The sequence below is a fragment of the Petaurus breviceps genome, unplaced genomic scaffold (assembly GCF_028583685.1).
Source record: "Petaurus breviceps papuanus isolate PSGF00001 unplaced genomic scaffold, PetGlider_PUasm1.0 90792, whole genome shotgun sequence".
Classification (NCBI taxonomy): Eukaryota; Metazoa; Chordata; class Mammalia; order Diprotodontia; family Petauridae; genus Petaurus; species Petaurus breviceps.
In genome coordinates, this window is record NW_027187347.1 from 174,845 (window position 1) to 181,347 (window position 6,503).

Genomic DNA, 6,503 nt, shown 5'->3' on the forward strand with positions numbered 1-6,503 from the left:
GGAGATGAAATTCTGTGTTTGGGGGGAACATTTTGCTTTGAATGTCACACAAAGAGTGAACAATTGCCTGGAATCTTGAGATCTTTTTTTTTTAAGTCCAGAACCCTTGTGGTTTTTAATCTGGGGGTGGAGGGCAGGGGAGTAGGCAGGAAGGGGGTTTGAATGCTAGGCATCCTCTTCCTTCCTGAGTATTTCCTGGTCTCCTCAACTCAGGGGTTATTGCCATGGAGCAGAATGGTCATACCATCTCTGGACAACTGCAAGGGTTCAGCTCCCCTGCTCATAATTCCAGTGCTTTCACAATAGCTTCATTGACTTCTAACCAGATTTGAACCTTGGCCAGGGCTGCCTCATCTGATGCCCCTGACAGGTCTGAATGCATCTTTTCCAGGCTGGATCTGGCAGCTACCAGGTCCAGCATGTCCAGAGCCATGGCTTCCTCTGCCAGCAGCTGCACTGAGGATTTGGCATTCACAGTGACAGAGCCACTGCTCACAAAATACTTGGTGGTGGTGCCATCCTCAAAGTTTGTGGTTACCATGTTAGGCTTCTGCAGGGTGGGAACATGGGCCTCCAGGATCCCAAAGGCCTCATTCTGGTTTGGCACATCTACCTGCTTCACATTGGCCTCGTTGAAATACACCTGCATCCAGTAGGAAAAGGTGAAGGACAACTGTCCAGGGACGGTGGCAGACAGGGAGACCTTGGTGTAGGCACGGGCTGGAGGGCAGGATTGGGCTTGGCGCAGCAGGCGGAGGCCTCAGCGGTAGAGTAGGGTGGTGGGCAGCATGGTGGAGGTGGTGGACAGGCCAGGTAGAGGGAGCAGGGGAACTGGCTGCTGGGTCAAGGATAGAGAGATGGGCTTCCTTGAGAGCTTTTTAAAGAGATGTTAATATACCGAATACTGATTGCTAAGCTACACGAAACAGAATGTCTTCCAAATACAGAGTCCTAGAAAGAGAAGATCAAAATCTTGTGGAATTGGGATGAGGTGAGTCTCTTCCCTGTGGTCCCTGATGAGTCCTGGAATTACATCAAGGATACTTTCATTGAGCCTAAGGAGGATGAAATGATGTCTTTTTTTTTTTAATGAAAAAAAATTAATTTTTTTTTACTTTTTTTGCTCTGTCTTTATTTTTAAAATTCTTTTTCTTTTTTAGATTGAAATGCCAGAATGTAGATACAGAAGAAAAAAGAAACAAAACTATGTCATAAACTTAAATATTGGAACTTGAATACAGAGTTAGAAAGAAAAAAAAGCATGTCATATGCATAGCAGACCATAAGAGAGTATTCAAAATGTGTAACAATAAATTTTCATTTCAAGAAATCCTATATGATAAATAATATTTGTGTTGATTTTCTCTTCTTGATCTATTCTCTAAACATTGTTTTTCTTAAAAGATGTTTCACTTTCAGGGCAGAGCTAACATGGTGGAGTAGAAACAGGATTACCTTGCTGCTCCCATTTCTACCTCCTCCAATACATGTAAAAAAATAATTCTAAACAAACTTTAGCACTACAGAACCCACAAAGTGACAGAGAGAAACTAACCTCTTGCTGAAGACAGCCTAGCAGGCTGGCAGGAAGGGGCCATTGCAACACTCTGGGAGGTGATCCCAGCTCCACGTGCCTCAGGGCACCCCACCTGGGGCTAGAAGGACATCAGGAGAGGGGATCACCAGCACCTGTGGCAGTTTCCAGAATTATCAACCCATAAATGTCAAAGATCAAGAGAGAGGTCAGTGGACTTTGGGAACAGGGAGTCCGGGAATATAGTCTGGCCTCTGCCCTGGGGGAGAGAAATGGCTGAGGCGTGGTGGCAGACCGTGTGGCTGCTTCAGAGCTCCTGCCCTGCAGATTGTAGGATGACCAAGTGATCAGTCTGAGGGGTTATCACTCTTGATTTAACCTACTTGGATCTGGATCCCTGTCCTGGGTGGACGTCCTGGGTGTGTGACCAGTGTGCTAGAGCCAGTGGAGGCTTCTGAGAGGGCACCCACCTAATAGCTCTTACAGATAAGAAAACCCCAGTGATTGGGACAAAGCTCTCCTCTTGGAAAGCAGAGTTCTACTGTGGCAAAAAGCTCAAGAGTCAAGGGGTTGAGTGGCAAAATGAGCAAGCAGGGGAATTGAGGCAAGCACAGTGGTCCGACTTTGGATTCCTTTTTTGGTGACAAAAAGAATCAAGGCATGGAGCAGGAGGAAGACAATGAAGGCAGAACTCCTGCATCAAAAGCTTTCAAGAAAAATATGAATTGGTTACAGGCCATAGAGGAGCTTAAGAAGGATTTTGAAAACCCAATAAGAGAAGTGGAGGAAAAATTGGAAACAGAAATGAGAATGATGAAAGAAAAGCATGAAAAGAGTCAACAACCTGACTGAAGAAAATAACACCTTAAAAATAGACTAATTCAAATGGCAAAAGAGGTTCAAGACAGAAAAAGAATTTCAAAAGCTCACTGAAGAGAATAATTCCTTCAGAATTAGATTGGAGCAAATGGAAGCTAGAGATTTTATGAGAAATTAAGATAGTATTAAACAGATCTAAACAAACCAAAAAAAAAATAGAAGGCAATGTGAAATAATCTCACTGGAAAATCCACTCACCTGGAAAATAGATCCAGGAGATATAATTTAAAAATTATTGGATAACCTGAAAGCCATGATAAAAAAAAGAACCTAGAAATCACCTTCAAGAAATTCCTTATGATTTCTTTTCCCTGTTTACCTTCTCATGCTTCTCTTGCTTCTTGTATCTGAATGCCAAATTTTCTATTCAACTTTGGTTTTTGCATCATGAATGCTTGAAAGTCCTCTATTTCATTGAATTACCATATTTTCCCCTGAAACATGATACTCAGTTTTGCTGGGTAGGTGATTCTTGGTTTTAATCCCAGCTCCTTTGACTTCTAGACTATCATATTCCAAGCCCTTCGATCCCTCAATGTAGAAGCTGCCAGATCCTGTGTTATCCTGATTGTGTTTTCCACAGTATTCTAATTCATCCTGGTTGCTTGTAATATTTTCTCCTTGATTTGGGAACTCTGGAACCTGGCTATAATATTCCTAGGAGTTTTCTTTTTGGTATCTTTTTCAGGAGGTGATCTGTGGATTCTTTCAACCTCTATGTTGCCCTCTGGTTCTAAAACATCAGGACAATTTTCCTTGTGAATTTCTTGAAAGATGATTTCTAGTTTGTTTTTTTTTTTGATCATGGCATTCAGGTAGTCCAATAATTTTTATATTATCCCTCCTGGATCTATTTTCCAGGTCAGTTGTTTTTCCAATGAGATATTTCACATTGCTTTCTATTTTTTCATTTCTTTGGATTTGTTTAATAGTATCTTGATAATTCATAAAGTCACTAGCTTTCATTTGCTTCAATCTAATTCTGAAGGAATGATTCTCTTCAGTGAGATTTTGAGATTCTTTTTCCATCTGGCAAATTTGGCTTCTTAAGGCATTCTTCTCCTCATTAGCTTTTTGAGCCTCTTTTGCCATCTAAGTTAGTCTATTTTTAAGGTGTTATTTTCTTCAGTCAGGTTGTTGACTGTCATTTCATAATTTTCTTGCATTGTTCTCATTTCTCTTCCCAATTTTTCCTCCACTTCTCTTATTTGGTTTTCAAAGTCCTTTTTAAACTTGTCTATTGCCTGTAACCATCTCATATTTTTCTTGGAAGCTTTTGGTGCAGGAGTTCTGACTTTGCTGCCTTCCTCCTGTTCCGTGCTTTGATCCTTTTTGTCCCCCAAATAGAAGTCTAATGGCGGATTCCTCTGTTTGCTTTTCTTCCTTTGCTTGCTCATGTTACCACTCAATTACTTTAGAGCCTTTTGCCACAGTAGAACTCTGCTACCAGGAAGAGGAGCTATATCCTAATTCCCAAGTTTTCTTAGTTGCTGGAGCTATTAGTTGGTGTCTTCTCTGAAGCCTACACAAGCTCTCCGGCAAATTGGTCATGCACCCCAGAACCTCCACCCTAGACAGTGATCCAGATCCTAGCAGGTTAAAGCAAGAGCACTATTCCCTCAGACTGGTTGCTTGGTCCCCCTACAATCTGCAGGCCTGGGGCTTTGAAGCAGCCATATGGCAGGAGGCTGCAAGCCTTTGGAGCATCAACTGCTTCTTGTCCTGGGGGCAAAGGCTGGAAAATACTCCCAAATTCCCTGTTCCTGCAAAGTCTACACTGACCTCTCACTTTGTCTTTGGCATCTATGGGTTGATAAGTATGGAAACCACCACAACTGCTGCTGATCTGTAGTCCCTCCATATTTTTGCTGGCAAGGCCACCCTGAGGCTAAAACCTGAGGCTCCAGAGGGCCTGTGTTTGGCTCCCAGAGGACAGAGGTGGCCTCTTCCTGCTGGGCTGTCTTAAGCAGGAGGTTAGTTTCTCTCTGTCATTTTGTCAGTTCTGTAGCTCCAAAGTTTGTCTAGATTCATTTTTTTACAGGAATTGGAGGAGGTGGAAGCAGGAGCCGCACAGAAGTCCTGTTTCTACTCCACCATCTTGACTTTGCCCCCTGATTTTTAAATTCTTTTTAAAGATCTTCTATGAATTCTTTTTGGGGAGGTGACCATTTGATGTTACTCTTTGGACGTTTCTTAACTTCAATATCCTCCTCTGAAGATGGACCAGGGTCATCTCTATTCCCATAATAGTTTTCTATTGTTGGCTACTTTCTCCTTTGCCTATCCATTTTTTTTTTTGTGGTAATAGTTTAATTATTCATAGTCACCTCTAGCCCCGGGCTATGGGAAATCTCTTGCCTCTTGCCCCAGATCTTCAGTTCTCCCTCTAGCCTAAAACCAGAGTCACACCTTCTTTAAGTGCCCACAGCCAGCAGCTTTTTGTCCCACTGCTTTTGCTGGTTCCTTCTAGTCCTTAAGTTCTTCACAGCATAGCTGGGTCTGTCTTTCCTAGTCAACAGAGATTCCCTAGATCTTCCTGGGCTCAAACGGGCAATTTCCCTCACTATCTGGGGGTAAAAGTTGCTGCGCGCCTGGGGCAGAGGCAGCCTCTCAAACCAACTAATCCCAGGGTTTGCTGCTTGTTGTTTATGAGGCTTGCAAGCTTGCTATTAAAATGGAAGCTACTCTGGAGGTGTTTACTCTTCACTGACACCAAAGCTTGTCCTGGGATTTTTCTTCTGATCTTCTCAAATTGTCTCTGTTTTTACCCCTGTTCTTATTTATCTCCACCCATACTTTGTTCTCCCTAAGGTGCTATCTTAACTCTTTTATGGGGGAAAATTTTGAGAGCTTGTAATTTTTTGACCTACTCCGCCATTTTCCCAGAATCCTCTGCCCTGTCTTTCTGAAATATCTTAATATTTGAATTGAGCTATTAAAAAAATATCTATTTTGTCCCTTTTACCTGGGAATTGTAGAATATTAAATAGAAAAGGATGATAGCAAGGTAGTGACTTGTCCCCAGGCTATTTCTATCTGAATCACAATGGAAAACATAAGAGTGAGATGCTCATATTTATAAGACACTTCCAAAGTTGCTTACCTCCTTGTCTATGGCATTGTCATCTCATTCTCACAACAACTTTGGAGGTAGGTGCTACTATCCTCATTTTACAGAAGAGGAAGATAAGTCTCTGAGAGGTAAAATGATTTGCTCAGGAACACACAAAGAGCAGGTATGTGAAATGGGATTTGAATTTAGGTTGTCTTCACTTTGTCTGGTCATAGCTCAACATTTGAATAGTTCACTGTGTATTGAAATAAGAAACAGATCATTCCATATGGTAATATAGCAGAAGGTCAGCTGCCGTTGTTTCTCATCATGGTGAATCTATAAATAATAATAAAAATATATAAATAAGTGAATTTTGCACCATTGAGAGATAGTAATTATATCAGTAATGAAAATGAATGAATATAAGAAAAGCATTTATAAGTGCTTATATCAAGTACTGTGATAAGTGCTGCGGATACAGACATAAACCACCTCTCAAGCATTTCACACTTCAATTGTGAGAGAAAACCCACAAATGGACATTTAGCTGTAATGAGGATGGCGAGGACTTGATGGTAGGTCCTAAAGATGGAGTGGTAGAGGAGGGTCGCAAGGTCAAGGGGTCAGTAGGTCACCTTGGGCCCAGGGCCGAGGGCCTGTATAGCACAGAGGCAGGGCAGATGGTAAGGCCTCAGGACCTTAGGTAGCAGCATCAAAGCACATGGTAAAGCCTGGTGACTTTAAATCTCACCAGTAGGACCAGAATCTCATCTCATCCATGCCATGTGAACAGTCAAGCAGCCCAAATGGGTTCTGGGAAGCTCTGGCTGTGGCAGGCTTTCCTACCACCTGATAGTCCCAGAGTGTGACTCATTACTTATAATCTAACACCAGTAACAGAATTCACTCATTCATATATCTTGGTGATAACTCTAAGAATTGTCATGATGACAATAATAAAATAATAAGCAATCAGAACAATAGAAATAAAAATGCTTGTTATTCTGACCACTGGACTACTGCAACTATATTTTT

The 6,503-nt window shown here is 41.8% G+C and overlaps 1 pseudogene; it reads right to left on the bottom strand.

Annotated features, from left to right (window-relative positions):
- Positions 1-318: 318 nt before the first annotated feature.
- On the bottom strand, positions 319-790 carry LOC138147484 (ATP synthase subunit delta, mitochondrial pseudogene; annotated as a pseudogene).
- Between the last annotated feature and the right edge of the window lie 5,713 nt (positions 791-6,503).